We start from the raw sequence: 23,024 nt of genomic DNA on the forward strand, positions 1-23,024 counted from the left end.
CACACACACACTGCTAAAGTGACCAGATGGGAGCTTTACACACTGTACCTGGAAGGTCTCTTCTCTGACAGCTGACAGGAGACAAGAACGGACAGCAAGCAAGCTTCTGAGGTCACTTAAAGACCCGCCCTGGAGCTGTCGGCCAGTTCCCAGCAGCTCAGACGCATGTTTCCATCACAAATACAGGCTGTGGATTCCCGGATTTCATACCTCATCACCCCCATTCCCACAAACCTATCAGTGGAAAAACGTCTACGAGTTGAAAATATAAAGGTAAGACGGCTTCTCGTCGTATCGAAAAAACTCCTTTGCCTGATCTGAGAAATCTTTCAATACAATAAGACGTGGAAGGAGCTTTCCTGAATACCCACCAAATAGTCTTGAATCCACTTTTTACTGAGTTACCTGGACGGTCTTTAGGGAAATGAAAGATGAAAATTCAATGCCCAGCCCCAGACACGGCGGACACATTCTTCTAGTTCTCAGACTGTGTTACATGGACCTTCCACCTTGCCGCCCCTGCCTCCCCCACCATCCCCAACGGTCAGAAATCACCACGAACAGTTCACGGCTGTGCAGCTGCCCCTGGCATCGCATCTGCCAGCATGGAGCGTTTCCAGCCGTCCATATTATTACAACTCTCAAGCACACCTCCCCGAACGATGTCATCCTGGTTTGGGTGTGAGAAAGGAAAAACTGATGCACCCCATCCATCCTGTGCACAAACCTGCACAAATAAGCAAGAGGGCATTTTTCTGAGAGGTTTGAAAAGGGGGTGTGGGTGGGCTGGGGGGGGGGTAGAGAAGGAGTTGAAAATGTCTTTGCTGATTTTCCCTAGAGTATCACCAGCAGGAAACTTTGTTTGGGTTGGTGAAATGAAGACTCTAATTTTAGTCTCTTCTGTATATTTTTTATAGCCAACCTGTTCCAGAATTATATCGATACATTAGTTTCAGCCAAGTTAAAAAGAAAAAAAAATTTAAACACAAGTCCTCCACCTGAGCTGTCCAGAGAATGCCAGCAGCGCCAGCAGGGTGGTCGAATTTGAAAACTCCCTCAGGACTTACTACCATTAATGGACATTCAAACACCCAGTGGAGAGAGGGGGAGATTTGTTGCAAAACTAATTTTCCAACTCTCCTGTGTGCTGACCATGTAAGCAAGTCCACGGGCGGTGCCAAAACATGGGTCCTTTAAGCCCAACCAGAGGCACGTTCAAAGATAAGCTTGGCACTCTGTTTGAGGAAGGCCGCCATCCTACCAAGCCCTGTGGAACCGTTTCTGCTCTGTCTACATGGGCTCACTGTGCATCAGAGCCGTCCCAGCGGCAACAGACCACAGCGACACCACCGCTACCAGCAAATGACCTTTGGAGTCCCTTCCAAAGCCGTGTAGGAAGTGGCAAGCTGCATATGAGGTTCCTGCTACCCTGCACTCGAAGACCAAACCGAAGGGAGCTTTGCAGCAGCAGCAGCCGCTGCATCTGTGCGGAATACAGCTGAAAACCAGCTGCATAAAGACCTCACGCCACATCACAAACGGAGCTTGGGACACAGAAGGCACCTGACAGCGCATGTACTCATAACTTTACACGACCCAGCCAAAAACCCAAACCCACTGCCACCAAGCCCATTCTGACCCATAGTGACCCTCTGTAGGGTGTCCATGGCTATCCATCTTAACAAGAGCAGCCAGCCTCTTATTTCTCCCTCGCCGGGGCCAGTGAGATTGAACAACCAATCATGTGGTTGACCTTAAAACGCTTACCCAACAACAGACCAGGACTGCGCTGGACTGCTGCCCAGAGGTTTCTAGAGACAGGAACTCCCCAAAGAAAGGGTCTTACAAAAGGAAGAGTTCATTTGTGAACAGACTGGAACTTTTCACGTAAGGTATTCAAGAGTTCAACTTGAATAGTTATGGATAAATATTATGTTGCCTGGGACAGGGAGGGGACACTCTGTGGGGACACAGATGAAACAATACTGGCCACCAGTTGTTGACCATCGTTGAATTTGTGTGTTTGTGTGGTATTCATACTTTTCTCTCCAGTTTTGAAAGTGTTTGAACTTTTCAATAAGGAGGGCTTTAAGAAAGAGTGATACACACGTCCTCACCAAGACTTTGTAAAGTAACCTGGTAATGGCTGGCTGCAGGCCCTTTGCAGAGCAAAGAGATATACATACAAAAGGGGTCAGGGTTTTCCTGCAGGCCCCAAGAGGGCTTGCCCTCCCCAAACTTAAAAGTGAATTCAACTTGAGCAAATGGATCGTTTTGCACATTTTCTTTTTAAAACAGCAGGAAAAATTATTCGGTGTCTAGTCCAGGTGATGAGCTAGAAAACCCGGCCTCCTCTGGTGGACTATCTTCAGATATGGTACAGAGGCAACCTCAGGTTTGTTCACTCCCTGCCCTGAGTTGATGCTGACTCAGAGCAGCCCTATAGGACAAGCTAGAACTAACTGGCCCCGTGATCTTCCAAGACTATAACTCTTCATGGGAGTAGAAAGCCTCATCTTTCTCCTCCGAAGTGGCTAGTGGTTTGGAACTGAGCTTGCAGTTAGCAGTCCAACACAGAACCCACTACGCTCCGAGGTCCCTTACCTTGAGGCTCCAATTTCAGTCCTGGGACGTTCCATCCAGAAGGCAGGGCAGTAGAATAGGGTCCCACCAGGGCACCACGCCAGCACCTCTTACCTACGAGACCTTCCTTCTGCCTTTGCAGTCTGCTTTAGGAGTGGAGGAACCCTGCTCTGGTCTGTAGGCTGTCTGTTGTGGTCTGTCTGATTCATAGGACCCCATGTGACAGAATAGAACCACCCATGGCGTTTTCTACGTGTTGCCCTTACAGGGCAGGCTCCCAGGTCTTTTCTCCTGCAGAGCTGCCATCTGGATTAGAACTGCTGACCTTTTGGTTAGCAGTTGAGCACTTAACCATTATGCCACAAGCATTCCTTGGGAGAATTCTAGCATGCCAATATGCACTCTTAGTTATTTTTTAAAAATCTAACAACACCATCACAAAAACATTGAGCGGGTTTTCCAGGCTATGGGCTTATGACTCACTTGTCCCAGCAGAAGCAACACGCTGAAGGTGATCGCACCTTGAACTTGCTGTAACCGCCTCCGGAGATGTGGGCTAAGGGACAGCATGACCGCACAGAAGGGCCCTTCCAGCCGGGCTGCTGCCGGAGAGCTCCTTGAGCACAGCTTTCCACACCTCTGTTTCCGTTTCCTTGCTGCCCATGCCATTGAAGGGAGATCCCTACACTTCCCTCCCAGCTCCAGGACTTTCAGATGGGAGGGCTCACCTGGGTCACTTCCTAGTCACACAGTGAGCAGCAGCCGAACGCCTCTTCCAATGGTCTCCTTCTGGCCCGAGCACCTGGCACGGAGTCTGCTGGGGTGCCGGTCTCATCCACTTGCTTCCCCAGCCCTACCAGTGGTCCTCGCCCAGGTGCAGTGTGACCACGGCTCAGAGGCTGCCTGAACCAGGGGGACGATAACAGGAGCCCCCTCACAGAGTTGCTGTGAGGGTTCTGGGAGCTAGTAAGTAGGCATGTGCAATGCCCGCAGAGGGCTTAGCACAGTCAAGCCATGAAGACCCCATGGGTGTCACAGGAGATTGTCCCCTGCAGGGCTTTCAATGGCTGAGTGTTCAGAAGTAGACCACCAGGCTCCTCCCAAAGCCAAATGTGCTGCCATCGTGCCAATGCTGACTCACGGCAACACTATAGGGCAGGGGAGAGCTGCCTCCATGAGGTTCCCAGACTGTAACTTTTTATGGGAGTAGAAAGCCCTGTTTTTTCCCTGCAAACCGGCTGCTGATTTCGAACTGTTGCCCTTGCAGTTATCAGTCCAATGCATAACCACTAAGCCATTAGGGCTCCTTCTTTTTCCCTGGGGTATACTCCAATCACCTTTTGGTTACAACCAAGTTCATTAACCATTTGCAGCACCACTAGGAGACTCTGCAAGAACCATGTAAGGGCTGTGTTTGCTGTTACCTAGAGTGCTATGGTTGCCGCGCTACTGAATGGGAAGCCCTGGTGGCATCGTGGGTTACGTATTGGGCTGCTAACCACAAAGTTGGCAGTTAGGAAACCCCGGCCTCTCCGAGGAGAAAGATGAAGCTTTCTAACCCCCCCTACAGAGTCACAGCCTTGGAAAGCCATAGGGCAGTTCTACTCTGTCCTACAGGGTGGCCATGAGTCGGAATCAACTAGATGGCAAAAAATTTGGTTTCTTTTACCAAAGACTGCTGGAAGCCCAAGGAAATGCAAGCTGCTTGGCTATCTATGCCCGCAATAAAACTGCCGTCCAACAAGTCAATTGGTACGCAGCAGGGGATTTTTTTAAAGTTAAGGCTCTTCAACATCAGAAGACGGGGCAAGAAAGCGCAACGAGCGGCGACAGGCCCAGTAAGTTGGCACTGTGAGAGGGGGTTTAGATCTGTGACCACTCCAGTGAGTCAGGGACACTACCATGGGGGTGCTCCAGGACGATCAAGCAATCACTTCGCAAAGCCAAATAGCTGAATCAGAGGAGAGAGAGAATGAAAAACAGGTATGAACTAGTGTCCGCTGCTAGAGAGTTGTATAATCTGGACTGATGTAACCCAATGTTCCTTGCTACTCGGGAAGACAAAGTCTCTAAACAGAGATGGAGGTGATACGAATCACAGGTCGGCTGCATAGGCGTAGGCACGCATGCACATGCACACACTGCGAGCACAGTGTGACGACCCGCTCCTCTGTGTGCCCACCCCTTGAAAACAAACACACACACATGTGCGTGCAGCTACGTGGGTTTTTGGAACAAGTTACACTGTACCCGGCAGCTCCCGGTGGCATTACTAAGGACAAGAGCCTGCATACCTCCATCCCAGTACCTTTTTATATCAATAACTGTGCTAAATACCATTTGTTGGCTGACTAGCACTCCTGATACCACTGGTGACCTTAAAAACAGAAGATTGGCTAACTGCTTGGTGCTGGGCAGGTCTGGGCTTTCCAAGGCAAGACCCGGCTGGCGCATGGAGGTGGTTCAGCCCACAGTCTGCAGCCCTGGAGCGGGTGAGCACATCCAGGAGGGCAAAGGTCAAATGCTTTCCTTCTCAAATGCTTGGCCCTCTGGTACAACCTATGGCTGTGGACTCAAGGGAGTTTCCAAAGAGTATTGTGAAATCAGTTTCAGAGGGTGTGTGTGTGTGTGTGTGTGTGTGTGTTTATGGAAGCTCGGAGACTGTTGGGGGGGGGGCGGCGGCGGGACAGCAGCATTTCTACTCTCAAGGTGCAGGAGAGTTAGTAAAGGAACATCTACTTTTCCCTCATGCAATCTTTGGATTATTAATGTTGCATTAAAAAAAATTCAAACCACTTACACTCGACCCCAACTATAAGATACATAAGAACATTTGGAAGGAGATTATAGTCATAATACCAGCCATCATTTCAGCTACAATGTCACTAGAACTATTACTATAAGCCAAGAGTTATGCTAAGACTTCCATAATTTATCTCATTTCATCATCACCACAATATCAATATATAGATAGGAGAACTAAGGCTACATAACTTGCCTAAATTTCCAGAATTAGCAAAGGGCAGAGGGTTACTCCAAAACCCAGTCTTTCACCACTAAATTATACTTTAAGATGCATTTCCACTATTGCTACATAAACAACAATATCTAGACCACTCTACCATAACCACATGGCTTTCACTTCCATCTCCACATCCAAGGGGAAGTCAACAAAGTCATGGAAAAAAGCCATTATCTTTTAACTCCGTTTTTCCATGAAACTTTTTTCATACACTGACTAAAAGCAAAAGCAAAAAAAAAAAAAAATGAAAGCATTAAGACTCAAACATTCCCTTTCAAAATCAGAACTGGTAGAAACCACTCGGATTCTAAGACTTACCGAATGAGTACTCATTCTCTTGAATCAGAAAAATTAGAAATGTCATTTGTTGTCTACTTTAACAAATGTTTAATGATCGTTACCCTTTCTGATTAGACATGTAAGAAATTTAGGAATTGTAAAAAACTAAAGTCAAAAAAAAAAACCATGATAACACATCCAGAGGTGACCAATGTAAAAACTCTGCATATTTTGTCCCTCTTTAAAATGGAAGTATATGTTTAATTTACTTACATAATAGGAACTACACTACAGTGTTTGATACTTTCATTTTATTCTAATTATATTCAATTTCCCATATTACTGACAATTCTTCACAAAAATGATCCTAAATACTTGCATAATATGTTTACCTACTCTTTCACCATTCCCCATTAAAATAGGCTGCTTCTGACCTTTTCCTATTGTTTAAAATACTTTGCCTATATACCTCTAATTTGTTAGATTCGATTCCTATCAAAATCTCAAAACCAAGCCCACTGCCAGTGAGTCGATTCCAACTCACAGTAACCCTATGGAACAGGGTAGAACTGTTACTGTGGGTTTCAGAGGCTGTAGTTCTTCACAGGAGTAGAAAGCCTCATCTTTCTACCATGGAGCAGCTGGTAGTTTTGAACTGCTGACCTTGTAGTTAGCAGCCTAATGAGGAACCACTATGCCACCGGGGCTCCTGGATTAGATTCTTAGGAAGGAATGATACCAAGTAATAAGGCTTCAATTTTCTGTTTCTTGATGCATATTCCTCAATTGTTTCTTGTAAGATTGCCAAATGCAGAAGCTGTGCCAAATTACAATGGTTGATATTTCTTTACCCATGACTGAACACGTATCTTCCTCAGTATTCAATAAAGAGTCAATAAAGCAATTCAATAAGAGGAATCAAATGTGGAGTCAAAAGACCTAAATAATGGGTATAGTGTTTTTTTTTAATGAGTTACCTTAACCATGATTCACGTAGTGGAAAAGCTTTCCTAAATTTAGGAATTTCTACTAAAATGGAGGTACATTAAAAGCTCAATGTCCCCAAATGATACCTTCCAACATTCAGTCTGCAATACATACAAGAATTGTGCATCAGGGGAAAGATGAGGCTTTCTAATCCCATAACAAGTTACAATCTTGGAAACCCACAGGGGCGGTTTTATTCTGCACTACAGAGTCACTATGAGTCAGAACTATGAGTCAGTCACTATGGCAGTGAGGTTGAGTAGGTCCTATAGGAGCCTGGGTGGCACAGCAGCTAATATGCTCAACGGCCAGCCCAAAGGTTGGTGGTTCAAACCCACCACCTGCTCCTTAAAAAAAATATGTGGCAGTCTGCTTCCATCCAACTACAGCTTTGGAAACCCTATGAGGGAAGTTCTACTCAGTTCTCTAGGTCACCACGAGTGACAATTTTCGTTGTTGCTTTGGAGGAGTGACCTTGTCATGATTCATTTTCAAAAACACGGTAATTTCACATTGACCTCCATCAAGCGGTAGTTAGGTTCACTTGAAGGACAAAGGAAAACGCTGCTGGGCCTGAATATCAAATCGTCGTGCTTCCTTATATTATGTATCATTCCCTCAAAAACTACTCATGCAGCACAGAACACTGATTGTGCTATTTCCCATAGAACAACAAAAGACAGTCTCTCTGCCAACCCAGTTACAGGTAATGCTTGATAAGGGTAAAGAAAAAGATCTGCAGATACCCTAGGCAGATGGGGGAGAGATTGGCCCCAACAGAGTCAAAAGTAAGGAAGAAACAAGGAGTGGACACGCATTCACAGCGACTCTCTGGAGACATTCTGGGCTTGGGAAACCCTACAAAATGTGTAAAGTAAGAAGAGAAAAAAGGAGAAGGGGAGATAGTGACGGTACATGGCTCAAGAAGGACGCGAAGCGCTTCATCAGCTTTTGCCTGACAGTTGTGTCCAAACCTATTTTAGTTTTCATAAAAGTGCTAAAAGTGCTATCTGAAATAAAAGCAGTTGGGAGGCTTAGGCAATTACAGAACAAAGAATAGAATTTTCAGTAGCCTACTGATCTCACTAATATGTATAGTTTTAAAAACTGGTCCATTGAAGCCCTTCAATTAAACACTGGAGCTGCACAAAGCCCAGTAACTATACTAGTTGTCATCGAGCTCGATTCCAACTCCTGGTGACGCACTGTGTGTCAAGAGTACAACTGTGTTCCCCAGGGCTTTCAAGGGCTAATTTTTCAGAAGCAGATCAGCAGGCCTTTCTTCTGAAGTGACTCTGGCTAGACTCACACCTCCAGTCTTCAGGTCAGCAGCTGAGCTCGTGAACCATATGCATCCCTAGAGGCTCCTCGGAGAGAAAGACTCGGCTTTCTACTTCATAAAGAGCGACAGTCGCGGAAACTCACAGGGGGCATTTCTACCCCATCCTCTAGGGTCACTGCACGTCAGCACTGGCTCGTGTGTGAGTGGTTTGGGTTTGAGAAGATCCTCAAGAGCACGACAGTACTTCAAAGCTTTTAAAAAGTGGCTGAGCTTCCGCTGACCCGCTTCGGTCGGTGAAGGATCCCACGATGGCTGGACGGAAACGCTCTCCAAAAGCCATCAACTGGATAGCCTTTGGGGAGATCATACCCCGAAACCAAAAGGCTGTTGCCAACTCGCTGAAGTCCGGGAATGAGGGCCTCACCTCCAGGTTGGCAGTTCTCCCCGAGGAGCCTCCCACTATCAACTGGGCTTATTACAAGGCCAACACGGCCAAGGCCAGCTTAGTGGACAACTTGGAGAAGAAGTTCAAGGCCCTGAAATCCCTGTACCAGAGGATAAATTTACTGCCCTCGGGGCTGCTGAAGAAAAGAAGATGTCAAGACATGTCCCGCATTTGTGTCTCTTTCCAATACCAGGATTGAGGAGTACCAGAGGCAGCTGGGAAAAAGGAGGAATACCATTCCATTTGAGCAGATGACCACTGACAACTTGAACAAAGTCTTCCCTGAAACTAAGCTAGACAAGACCAAGGATCCCTACTGGCCTCATCGGCCAGTCGAGAGTTTGTGAAGCTGAGTCTGAGCAGACACGCTGGCCCTCCCATGAGGAGCTCTGAACAGTAAAAATAAGACTGCTAAAAAAAAAAAAAAAAAGGTGGCTGAAACATCAAAGAGAAATGATTCAAGAGTTGGGTGTGTCCTGATGCAATCACAGTGGTGCCCTTAGGGATGAGAAGAGATACCCTGTGGGAGATGGAAGGACAAGCCAGAGAATGGCTGGGGCTACCCAGCCCGGGAGACCAGCTCTCCCCCTCCAGATTGTAAAGTGAGGGTGGTTTAGTCAGCACACTGATCTGAATAGTTCTGATCTACAACTCTTCCTGGTGTTTAAGTGAATGTCCTTAATGTGTTTCTACTGTGCTATTCTGTGAGAGCCATTCAGGAAGCTATTACAAGCCTTTATCTCCCACCACAACCACTGTCATCCATGCTAACATTTAATAGACATTTGCTGCTTATAAGTTTATTTTACCTACTACTATTTTATAACTCACTTAGCAGCTTGTTAATACAAACAACAGGTCTACTGACTAAGGTATCCAGATACAATAATATATACATGTTATTTAGCAGAAAAGGCTGCTAAAGTCTTTGGATGTGATTGTCTATGGGTCCTAATCAAAACTCACTGCTATGAAGTCAATTCCGACCCATAGAGACCCAATCAGATAAAGTAGAACTGCCCTTGTGGGTTTCAGAGGCTGTAACTCTGAGAGTCATAAACCTCATCTTTCTCCCATGGATCAGATGATGGTTTTGAACTGCTGACCTTGCAGTTGGCAACCCAGTGCATGTCCATTACACCACCAGGGCTTCCTTCTGCCCCTAGGCCATAGTAAAATAAGCCTGGTGCAGGGAGTAATGAAAGCTCCTGAGGAGAAATCGACTGTTGGAGTTGCTTTCTGTTGTTTTCACTTATTACAGGACTCTTCACTTGAATTCCTAAAGTGCATTCTTAGAACATTTTACTACACATCAAAATGATTTCAATTACTACCCTTAATTTTAAAAGGTGGATTCTCAGGTAAAGTTTACCTGGCTTGCCCACTGTCCCCCAGATATTGCAAAGCCTCCACCACCATGCGGGTTTGCAGACTTCTAGTCCAGCCCCCTCTGTGCTCTTCCTCACTGCCTCTTCGCCTTTCTGTGCTCCAGGTTGCTCGCCTACTAAATATGAACAGCAACTCTCTGGCCTGCCTAATTTAAAAAATAGTTTTAGGTTAATATGAGGCCACACATGTAACTGCATTTTAGAAAATCCTAAAACACTATAAGAATGATTAATTCACACACACAAAAAAAACTCTGTGCGTGTGAAGGTGTGTGTGTGGTCGCTGTGTATTTTCAATCCCCTAACAAATTATGTTTACATATACTCCTGAAACAGCAATCACTTGTAGTTCGATACCATTGAATAGACTCTAACCATGCACAACAAGTGCTGCCTAATCCTGCTGCATCTTCATGGCCCTTGGTGTGCTTGTGTCCGCTGTAGTGGTTACTAAGTCACCCATTTTACTGAGGAGCCCCATCCTTTTTGCAAACACATGAGGCGACTGACAGGCTGCGGCTTGGGTCCGATGCACCTTAGTCATTAGTGGCAACAAAGGGTCTTAACATTTTAAAGAGGTCTCGTGTAGCAGATTTGCCCAGTGAAGCAATGGAGAAGAGGGATACTTTTCCAAATAACAACGTGAAATTGTGAAAAGTTACACTTGAGGGGAAGATTGACCCCAAACCACTTCAGACTTAAGAGGCACCAGGCCTGAGTCTTGCCCAAGAGTCAGGATGCTGCACAAGACCAAAGCCACCACAGGAAGGCTCCCAGACTCAGGAAAGAGAAGTACTCCTCAGGGAAGACAAGCTCCCCTGGATGCCCTGAAGTCTGTTTGCTGGATTCATGCAGCAAGAGAGGAGCTTCGGGAAATCTGGGAGCACCAGGAGCAAGACCTCATCAGGCAACAGGTAAGATACTTCTTTCGCTGTCATTGTCAAGGGCAGGCCAATGCAGAGGGAATAGTGAAGGGGAATCCAAAATGCACCAACCAACCTAGAGCGCCATCCAAACCCTCCACTATCACTTGTATAACACAGAAGGCTAATCTAAATTCAAGGCGTCTTGGAGGAACAAAGGATGGTTCAGCGCTACCTTGCTAATGGAAAAGTGGCAGTTCAAACCCACCAATGGCTCCGGGGGAGGAAAGATCGAATTCTCATCTGCCCTCAAAGATTACAGCCTAGGAAACCTATGACACAGTTGTCTGTATCCTACACCGAGACTTCAGGTTGGAATTGACACAATGGCACACACAACAGCAGCAATCTAAATGAAGTGTAAAGTCCACCCACCGACCCCCACCCCGCCCCAGCTTGGAGCACAGATGTCTAGAGATGCTGACATTACGGTCAGTATTACTCCAGGGATGAGTGAATTGTGGTCAGTGAATGTTCAAGGCCCAAAACCTTGACCTTACTGAACCAGTTACAACTGAGAGAGCATTCCCTCCACACGAAACACACATTATTTCTAATGCAGTACTAGCCCTGTAGCCAACACTCCCTTCATTTCACATCTGAGTGTCCTGGAACTTTCTTAATTTACTTAAGACCCCACACTAGTTGACAATAGAGCCAACTCTCTCTCTACTAAGTCATGTAGTCTTCCATATCACCTTCCATATGAGACTTCCATATGACGCAGTAGAGTCTGGACAGATCACTCACTCAACCCACTGCCATCGAGTAGATTCCAGCTCCTAGAAGCTCTACAGGACAAAGGCTATAACTCTTTACAGAAGCAGGAAGCCTCATCTTTCTCCCTGAGCAGCTAGTAGTTTCGAACTTCTGCCCTTATGGTTAACAGTCCAACACGTAACACCCCACCCCACACCACCAGGTCAGGAGGGATACAAGGAAATAAATCTCTAACCTTGGAAATGTAGTTTAGAGATCATTAATTACGGCAATAATGTTATACAAAAAGTTATCCCATTAGAGAAATCAACTCTTTGTAGTACAGGGTGGGGACAACTGAAACAAAGTTGTGAGATCCTCAAAGGCCTAGAACAACAAGGAAAAGAACTGAGATGAAAGGAATTGAAGGGCTAGAAATTGATGTCTCTATTCAATGTTTACTCGGCCTTCACTCTCCACACATGCTAGGCATCACCTAGTATTGCTCCTCCTCGGAGGGTTGTTCTGTTTTGTTTTTAAACAACCTCTTTTGGGCCCTCACACCATTCCCAGCAGCCAACAAAGACGAGTAGTACTCAATCTATATGTTTTGTATTGTTTGGTTAAGTGTAGAAGTGAACACATATCGGGCTATATTCTCTCCTCTTATAATCCAACTCCAGTATTAACATGGTTTTTGGTTTGGTTTTGTTTCCAACAAATTAAGCTGATTTTCTAAGATATATCCCAAAGTCAATGATTCATGGGATTTCATATGTGCGTAGAGCAAGAAAACAAGAGGCAGAAACAAAGTGAAGGAGAATCAAAGAGAGAAAGCAAGGTGACAATCCTCTTTCTGAAAGGTCTCAAAGCCAAGAGTATTAAGCTGAGTCAAAGACAATTCAACAAAAAGGCAACATAATCAGCTTACACTTTGCAATAACATAAGAGAATGGTTTGTAAGCAAATTTTTGAGAAGTAACGTGCAAAATAACAATTTAAATGACTAACCAGTTGGGTGGAGGGATAGCTTCTTAACCATGAAAAGCAGCAGCTGCCAACCAATGTTGGCATCTCTGGGCTAACACAACATAATGGGTTGTGCCTGAGAGAGATGGTGGAAGAGCCCGATAGGGAGTGCCCTCCCAGAATTATCTCTGTATCCTACAACTGCCCCAGGCATAGAACAAGGACAGGCAATGTAAAGGGAAGAGCTGGGACCTAATGTCCATGCCCTTCATCACACTACCCACTCAGCCCAAAGGCTTTGCGACATGACCCAGTATGGCACCAGGAGTCAAAGTGAGGCTGTATATGTGAGCATATAGTATATGTATGACCACATGAGGCAATACATATGAGCAGATGACTGAGCACTACAGACTTACAAGCCAATCTTTGAAAGCTAAGACCATCTCCACCCCAACTTGAACTGAATTTTGCTCTGGTCACAGGCAACCCTCCTACTGATATGCCAAGGAAAATACATAGGAAATTGAATTTACTGTCCCTGTTAAATGGCCTAAGCCATGTTTTTTATAGGCATTTGAGTGGATTGTCACAAATATTTACCCAGTACAATTGATTCTCATTATTCACAGATTCCATATTTGTAAATTCACCTCCACTGCCAGCCAGTCCATCAGTCATAGCGACCCAACAGAGCGTTTCTGAGGCTATAAATATTTACAACAGCAGTCAGCCTCATCTTTCTCTCTCAGAACAGCTGGTAGGTTTGAACCACCAACCTTGTGATTAGTAGCCTGGTGGATAACTTACTGCACCACCCACCCATTCACTACCATTGAGTCAATTCCCATGGGACTGGTCAAACAGCGACCCTATATAGGGTTTCCAAGACCTTATTAATCTTCATGGGAGCAGACAGCCCATCTTTCTCCTGAGGATTGACTGAGGATTTAGAAATCATTGATCCTGCAGCAAGATCTGTGATAACATATAATTATTAAAAGGAGTTAGGGCTATAGGAAACATTAAACTCAGAGTATCAAACTTTTAGATTCAGCTCTTTATTAACTGTGTGACCTCAGGTGAATTACCTAAATTATCTGAGCTTTTTTGTTTGTTTCTGCATTTGTAAACTGTGGGTAAGAAAGCCTATTTTGTAGTGTTATTATGAAGATAAACTAAGCATGTATACTGAGTTTGATATACCGTAACAGCCAGTAACCGTTTTCTCAAACACCAAACTCACTACCCTGGAATCAGTTCCAGCTCACAGTGACGCTATGGGACAGAGGACCACTGACCTTGTGGGTTTCCAACATTTGCACTCCTTCCAGGGTAAAACGCCTCCTCTGTCGCCCATGGGGCAGCTCGCGGTTTCAAACTCCTGGTGGCCCAGCTCCTCACCCACCGCACCACCGTTAGTTACCAACGTTTACCTTTGGAAGGCAACACAGAGGAAGCATTGGGCCTACTGGTCATTGTCCTGTTGGTCCTCAGACTCCAAGCAGTGCATAATTGTTGTGGGTAGCCGCCACCGAGTCTGCCTTGCACTCCTGGTGACGCCATGTGTTACTTGGTAGAATTGAGCTCCCAATTCTGGGGTTTTCTTGGTTATAATGATAAGCAAACAAACAAAACCACACTGCCACCAACTCCATTCCAGCTCCTGGCAAGCTCAGACAGGGTTGGTGAGACTGTAAACTTTTCTGGTAGCAGACAGTCTCATCTTCTACACGTGGGGCAGCCCAGCGCCAAACTCACACCACATAGCCACTGCAGCCAACTCACCTGCTAGCAGCTAAAATGTATCTGTAGTCCTCGGATCATACGGTGGCACTTCTGCAGTTCACTTCATGAGCATGGCCAAAGCCAACAATAACCCTGAGTCCCCAATGCACATGACCCCAGCTGAGGTCAAGCAAAGGCACACTCTGCCTTCTTGTTTCGGCTCTCATGCTGCAAACGCATAGTCTTTTTTGCAATCTAGCTAGTGCTAGGATGTTTGGCATTTGGAGGGTTTGTTTCCATTTTTTGGCTAGTTCATGGCCCCCACTGCAGTACCGGGGTGCTGGTCTGGTGTTCCTATAGAAAGCTCTAACGTGTCTGATGGGGTAAATATGTAGATGAAAAGCTTCATCCGGTATGGAGCCATTGCCATAAGCTCAGTGTTCATGAACCAACAATTTCATACCAGCCAGAAAAAAGGAAGAAGAATTTTCCAGTCTACACAGGAGGCCTTGAATGTGCTACCATAACAGCTATCGTGCGTGATGAAGCGAGGGAACAGGTGGAAAAGGTCTTGGATTCATGAGATAAATCTAATGAACACAGCACAGTGGCCAGCACTGCTGGGAGGCTGAAAGCTAAAGACATGTATGGTCACATGGCCCAGGGTCACGAAATTATTAAAGCTGCCTCAGCTACTGTTTTATTATAAACAATGTATATATTAAATAAAGTATCCTATTAAACAAGGTATCTTCAAGTAGACACGCACATAAAACAAAGTTGTATCTTGATTGACTGATGCAAATGTTGTGACCAGAGGGTCACACAATCCTGAGGTTGTACTTTGCCCTGAGCACAGTGATTCCACCTGAGTGTTAGCAGCCACTTTATGCGCATAGTTATTAAGCGTAACCAGATTCATCTGCACCTACTGTGTGCCAGGCACTATGCTAAAGAAGAGCGCAGTGGCGGCTTTGGGCAACCGCCGCTGCAGGTACTCACTCAGGCAGTCTGCCTTAGAGCACTTAACCTGTCTCGGAATGAGATGACCCCTCTGTCCGCACGGCACACGAAAGAACAGGAATTACTACAGCATCTACATAGGGCAAAGCCAGGGCTGAGCACATAAAAATCAGTGGCAACAAATCAAATCAGTCACTGCCACAAGTCTTATTTTACCTTTCTAACACGACCTGAAGAACCCTGGTGGTGTAGTGGGTTACGTGTTGGGTTGCTAACGGCAGGGGCAGCAGTCTGAATCTACCTGCCACTCCGTAGGATAAAGATGAGGTTTTCTACTCCTGTAAATAGTTACAGTCTTGGAAATGACTACAGTTCTACTCTGTTCAATAGAGTCACCATGTGTTGGGATCCACTTGATGGCTTTGAGAGTTAATAATAACTGTCCTTTTTAAAATGCTAAATACTGGGACATCAAAAAAACACCAGGCACTTTCTTCACTCATTCAACTGACTTTCTCTGAGAACCTACAAGGAAGTCAGACATTGTGGCTCTAAAGGTGAGTCATACGCAGCTCTAGTCTTCTCTGGCAAGCAGATTCTGACAGGTAGCTAGATTTAAGATTTGCCTCAGGGCCTCAAGAGGGAAGAGAATGCTTTGAAAATGATGATGGCGGCACACGTGCAAATGTGCTTGACACACTGCATGAATGTATGGATTGTGATAAGAGATGGAAGAGCCCCTGATAAAAGTATTAAAAAAAAAAAAAAAAAAGATTTGCCAAAAATGATGCCCCCCAAAAATATTATTGCTTTTCTCTCTTATAAGCATCCCTGTAGCAAACACCGCTATTAGAATCGGCTCTGGGCCCAGAAGCAATGCTTCTGCTGGGCTGGAATGCATTTCACCAAAACTGGTTCAGCATCACTTCTCAAAATCAGAACTTGGTCCTATTTTCCTGTTGGGGCGTTGAAAGATATTCGAAATTCCTGAAGCCATGATGTAGCAAAGACTGCTCCTAAATAGGAAAAAAAGGTGTTCTAAGGATTACTTTTTAAGATGTAGCTCTTGCCTACCTAGTAATGCTAATAACGGAGAGAATGGTAATCATAATGATGGTAATATTAATTGTAGCTGTAAGCTACCATGCATTATGCTAAGCAGTCTTTGCATGATGAAATTTAATCCTTACATCAGCCCTATGAAATAAATACATTAATTCCCATTTTACAGATGAGGAACTTGACTCTGAAAGAAGTTGATGGTTGGAAACATTGAGGTAGCAATTGTACAATTCTACTTGATATGGCTGAATTAGCGAATGATGTAGTAAATCCCAACTTAAAAAAAAAAAAGTTGCAACTTTGCCCAAAGACACAAAACTAGGAAGTTCCAGAGCCAAGTCTATTGCATTCAACCCCAAATGCTGAACCCAGTGTCTTTGCCATCATCCCTCACTTGCCTTTCCCCACAGGCACCAGTCACTTACAGTGGGCAGGAACCCACAAAGCCTTTCCAGTCTCCAAGCCTGTCAATGCCACTGCCCTGCTTTCCGATCTCATCCGGACAACTCCAGCTTGTCTTTCAGAACAACTACTCAGGAATTCATTTGGACTTACATTTCTAGGAAACTGTTCCAGACTGCCGGAAGTACATTAAATAGTGACCCCCCTCCCCCCCAAAAAAGCTCAGAAGATGACCTTCTTTGGAAATAGTCTCTGCTCATATAATCACGATGTGGTCACACTGGATTAGCCACCTCCTCTGTTGTTTGCCATACTGTGGCAGCTTCAGTGTTACTATGAGGCTGGGCGTTATGCCACTGATATTTCAAATACCACCAGAGTCACCCACGGTGGGTATTCATTACAAATAAACCCAAAGTCATTGTGTCCATTCTGACTCACAGAGACCCTTAATGGGATTTCTGAAACAGTAAACCTCTATGAAAGCAGACAGCCTCATCTTTCTCCACAGGAGCTGCTGTTGGGTTTGAACCACTGGCCTTTGGATTAGCAGCCCAACATATAACACAGTAGACACTGTGTAGTTAAAAATGGTAGTCACCTCATGTCATTTTCTTTTTTTATTATTATTAAATACTTTTATTGGGAGCTCTTACATTTCTTATCACAATCCATACATTCCTCCAATGTGTCAAGCACATTTGCACATATGCCGCCATCATCATTTTCAAAGCATTTTCTTTCTACTTAAGCCCTTGATATGAGCTCCTAATTTTTCCACCTCTCCACCCCGCCTGCCCTCCCTCATGAACACTTGATAAGTTATAGATTATTATTTTCACATCTTATATCATCCTCTGTTGCCCTTCACCCACTTTTCTGACGTTCATCCCCCTGGGAGAGGGTTATATGTTGATCCTTGTGATCAATTTCCCCTTTGTCCCTCCACCATCCCCTTCCCATCCTGGTATCTCTATTCTCATTGTTGGCCCTGAAGGGTTTATCTATCCTGGACTCTTATCTATAGCAGGCTCTGGTCTAATACGATTTGTAAGGTAGAACTGGAGAAAAGTTGTGTGTTTCATCAGTGCTTTACTGCCCCCTGACTGGCTCATCTCTTCCTCGTGACCCTTCTGTGAGGAGATCTCCAACTGTCTACTAATGAGCTTTGGGTCTCCATTCCACACCCACGCCCCCTCCCTCGCATTGGTTATGATTTTGTTCTGGGCTACCTCATGTCATTTTCATCAAAACATATGGCTATGAATAAGACAGCAGAAATGTTTTCCATTGTGTATTTATAAGCAAAAAATGATGAGATGTCAGAATTCAAAATTTTAGTTATGCTACTTTAATAGAATTGCTTGATCTGGCATAAGAAGCAAAGAGAAGATTTACTTTTAAAATTATTTCCCTTAGAAGATTTAAAACTTGATGGATTTCATTACAGTTAATCATGTAGGGCTGGGATTGGCCTGGGAAATTAAAAGCAAGCCCAATTTTATGTTCTTTCGATGTTGATACATAGTATTTGTTCAGATCAAACTGTACGCAAGAGCCCCACAGAACTCCCTACTGCCTGCGGGGGCTGCTCACCAGAAGTCTGACTTGCATTCAGCAGTCTTGATGAAGCACAAGTGGATGTACCCTTATTTATTTATTTTGGATTTACCTTTAGGCTTAGAATGAAAACTTCTGAACTCTAGAAACAACTTGGGAATGAGACCAAGAGCATAGGTGATACATACAAGGAGAATTTCCCCATCAGCCTAGTTCCTCTGAGAAGCACCCACCAGGGCAAACTTCTGATTATATATGATATTATACATATTCTAACCTACTATATAATGCTTCTGAGTTATAAGTAATATATATATTATAAATATTCTAACATGTTTCTGCATTATAAGCAATATCATATATGTATATACACATACACATTAATATAATAGCTTTTAGTCCTAAAACCCAGAAATGATACCAAAAAGATTCTAAGACAAGTAAAAATGTAGTGTTAAGAATTCAGACACCCTTATTAAACAAAAATACAAAGTGAAAAGCTATACTCTTAGGATAGAGGCCTTCATCTAGGTCATTGGTTTCCAAATGTATTTTGCCCGCAACTTCCCTTTTAGAAAAACTAAAACAATTAAAAACTTTTGTGCTATAGCCCATAAACCAAACCAAACTCAATGCCATTAAGTCAGTTCTGACTCACGGCAACTCCACAGGACAGGGTAGATATGCCCCTGTGGATTGTCCGAGACTGAAACCTTTTAGAGGAGTAGAAAGCCTATTCTTTCTCCTGAGGGGCAACTGGTAGTTTTCAACTGCTGACCTCGAGGTTAACTGCCCAACGTGTAAGCCAGGGGTCCTCAAACTTTTTAAACAAGGGGCCAGTTCAATGTTCCCCTGTCCGGACTATGGTTTAAAAAAAACAAAACTATGAACAAATTCCTATGCACACTCCACATATCTTATTTTGAAGTAAAAAAAAAACGGGCAAAAATACCCAGCGGGTCGGATAAATGTCCTCTGCAGCCCGCATGTGGCCCGCGGGCCATAGTTTGAGGATGCCTGGTGTAAGCACTACACAGCCAGGGCTCCTACTAGTGCAGGGCCAAATATAGGTATCTTCTTTTGCAGGACCCCACAATCATTCCAGTACCCCACAAGGGGCAGTATCTTTCACTTCAGGAAACACTGCAATCTAACCCTTCCCCCAAAAAAGTTTGTATTTTCCAATGTACACCACATCAAAATGGCAGTTTCAGGACCCTCAAAAGAACGTAAATAGTTTTTACTCTAGATGTTCTTTCTAGAGTATTGTTCAATCCAAGACTTGTCCCCCGTTACCATTCATTCCATAAGATCTTCACTGGCTTTCATCTTACTTAAAAGACTATGGAAAGATCAGATCCTTGAGCTAGTGATCTGCATGTGGCCCTCTGTTCCTGGTTTTAAGGCACTCTAGTAAGATGAAGACAAGTGAATCACTGAGAGAACTGGTCCTGAAGCCATTGGTTGATCTCAGAAACATGTTTAATAAGTTTTGTTTGGGATGAACCTGTGCAGGTATTAACTGGAAATCTAGTCGCACTACTTGTTGCCTTACCCTCCACAGCATCGATTATACCTAGACCAGGGGTCGGCAAACCTTTGAGACAGAAGAGCCAAGCCTGTTCCTCACAACAGTTTGAAAATGATTCAAAGGCCATAAATATACATATTTTTTGTCAACTAATGAAATCACCATTTTTTGAATAATATCCTTTAAATGAAACTTTGATAGTTTTATTTTCATTTTCCGTTTCACTTCAGAGCCACACATATGCACCTGTGTTAGTCTGGATTGACTACAGAAACAAATCCAGAAACACTCATATGTGTGTAAGAGAGAGTTTTATATGAAAGAGTAATTGTATATTAAGAAAACATCCCGGCCCAGTCCAGATCAAGTCCATAAGTCTGATATTAGCCAATATGTCCTATAGCAGTCTAAAAATTCCTCTTCAGACTCACACAACACATGCGATGATGACAAAGGCAGGAAGATCACAGACCAGTGTGTAGAAGATCTTGTGGATCCAGTAGCAGTGGAAGCATCTCAGCACTGACATAGGTCTCCACATGTCTCCTCCAGCTCTCTGAGTGTCTCAACAGCAGGAAAGGGAAGGCAGGGAGAGAGTGGGTCTGGTCTCCAGTGTGCTATTTATCTCTGTAGCACCTTCAAATGAGGTCATCAAACTGCCACCTGATTGACAGGCTGTAGTCCACCCCGTCGCTCAAGTTGACAGGCGATTATGTAACTGCCACAGTACTGAAAGAGCTGAATAAGGATCAGGAACCATATTTTTTGAACCCCTGATGTAGATCAACTCATAAAACCTGGTTTCTCCTGTCAATTCTTGAATTGCCCTTCCTATTTTCAAGTGGAGTATTTTCATTTACTATTCCATATTCTAAGGAGACTGCTGGTACAGTGGTTACTGTGCTCGGCTGCTAACCAAAAGGCCGACGGTTCAAACCCGCCAGCCACTCTGCAGAAGGAAGATAGGGGCGGTGTGCGTCCATAAAACCTTGGAAAGCCTGTGCTGTGCAGTGAGGGCATTATATGTAGGAATCAAATCAATAGCAACGAGTTTTAACAGATTACCTCATACTCTGCTTATTTCCACTCTCGATGCAATCTTGTACTTAACATGGGATAGTATGTTAAAATGCCGGGAGAATACAAAGGTGAATGAGAGATCATCCCATCCCGTCCCAATCTATAACCATGTAACCGACCCAGAAAATGGAGTTACTGGGACCATAGGAGAAGCACCACAAGCCTTTGACCTATGCAGGTTCAGCGTCTTTAAGCTCATCCCCAAAGGTGCACAGATTAGAGTACAAATATGCTGAGATACATGTAGCACCAGCTTAATTCTAATGACACAGTTAAAAATAACCTCTATCAATCAGAGAGGGCATCCAGGTGGTTAAGCACTGGGCTGCGAACAGAAAGGATATTTTGAGCTCACCCAGCAGCCCCATGGGAGAAAGGAGCTAGTGATCTATTCTGTAAAGGCTGCAGTAGGGTCACCTGATTCAGAAATGACTCAGGGGCACACAACAACAACAACACAGTATTTGGAGTCCCGGGTGGAGCAGATGGTTAACACATTCAGAAAGGCCTACACTGTGTTCCCCTCCCACTAAAATATGTGTTGGCATCCTAATCTCTGTGAATAATATATGTGATTGTCATTCCCTGAGGGAATACAGGTTTTGTTATATTAATGAGGGGTATATATATCAAGCCCCTGTGTAGGACATGTCCAAGCCCTGATGGATTCTGAGTTATAAGGAGCAACATACACAGCGAGGAGGCGCAAACAGAGAAAGATGATGTCACGTGAAGACTGCCAAGGAACGAAAGGAGACTAGAGTAAGGTGACCAGATTTAAAGTGGGACACCATTGACCGGGGGTATGATGGGGGTGGGGGGTGGGGTCCTTGATTAAAAATTTGGTCTATATGGACCAAACTGACTGTTCCCTAGCTTGTCGTGCATTCTTTCCAAAAATTGGGACTTTTTTAAAAACGCCAAAAATCGGGACTGTCCCGCCAAAAGTGGAACGTCTGATCGCCTTAGACTAGAGGCCACAGGAGTTGAAGGAGACAATGAATGATCTGCTAACCAAAATATTGGGGATTCAAACCCACCCGGTGGCCCCATGGGCAAAGATCTGGAGATCTACTACTGTAGAGATTACAGCCTCGAAAATCCCGGGCCCAGTTCACGTCTGTCACTTAGGGTTACTGTGAGCCGGATTCGATGGCGCCCAAAAACAAATCCCTCAAAGAAATAACTGACTGACCTTTAAAGCGATGTGTGGTATTTCTGTCATAGTCATACTAGGAAATAAGATAAAACTCAAGGAAAGAAAGGTCTCTCATGACATTGCTCCCAGACTGGGCAGGAGAAAGAGATTCTGTCCTTTGACAAGAGTCTAGGGAAAGAAGCAGCGAAGTATCATTAGCCACGCTGACCAGGTGTCATCTTCACCACAAGTGAACTAAGGGACGAGATGCCCGAAAGACCTGGCATTCCTGTTGTGTGACTCACTGAACTAACTAGGTCTTAGAAATGACTTAAGAAGAGTTCCCGACCATGAAGCAACTACCTGGGGCCTGGGGCCAGCGTTCCGTGGTCAGATGTATTTTCTCTTCTCTCAGCCGCATCTCAGAAAGGGGTGGACATACACCGAGTAGCCAATGGAGTAAAAATCTGAAAACAGTCTAATTCCAAGAGTGTGCGTTCTGAATAATGCCAAGTTTGAGTTTGAACCAACTATAAAACCTTGGGCAAACTTCTAAACTGCTCTCGGCCTCACGTGATGATGAAAAAACAACAGGAAAGACATTTCACGGGTTATTGGAAGGATTGAATGGGATCATACACACAAAGCAGTTATCAGAGGAGTTGGCACACAAATGAACACATGATCCATTCTTGTTACATCTATTACAATGAGTGAGAAGGTAAATATATTACTATTAGTGAGAAGGTGGTTTAAAAAAAAATCAGTGTTCAGAACTGACAACAATGAGTTCAAGAAAGAAGAAAATGTCCTAAAATGGATTGTGGTGATGACTGCACAATTCTTTTTAATATGATTCAACTATTGAATTCTATGATATGTGAAATATAAAGCTGCCTATAAAGAAATGAAACAGTCAGCAAAATTGTGTGTGTGTGTGTATCTTTTTTTTTTAAATCATTTTATTAGGGGCTCATACAACT

General features: G+C 44.3%; 1 protein-coding gene and 1 pseudogene across 1 annotated transcript in view; one reads left to right on the forward strand and one right to left on the reverse strand.

Annotated features, from left to right (window-relative positions):
- The window catches only part of PTPN14 (protein tyrosine phosphatase non-receptor type 14), a 164,175-nt gene that overhangs the window by 126,670 nt on the left and 14,481 nt on the right, over window positions 1-23,024 (reverse strand). The gene's annotated exons all lie outside the window — the stretch shown is intronic.
- LOC101663271 lies at window positions 8,462-8,945 on the forward strand (annotated as a pseudogene).

The sequence above is a fragment of the Echinops telfairi genome, unplaced genomic scaffold (assembly GCF_000313985.2).
Source record: "Echinops telfairi isolate 266 unplaced genomic scaffold, ASM31398v2 ScPeMD7_7424;HRSCAF=8462, whole genome shotgun sequence".
Classification (NCBI taxonomy): Eukaryota; Metazoa; Chordata; class Mammalia; order Afrosoricida; family Tenrecidae; genus Echinops; species Echinops telfairi.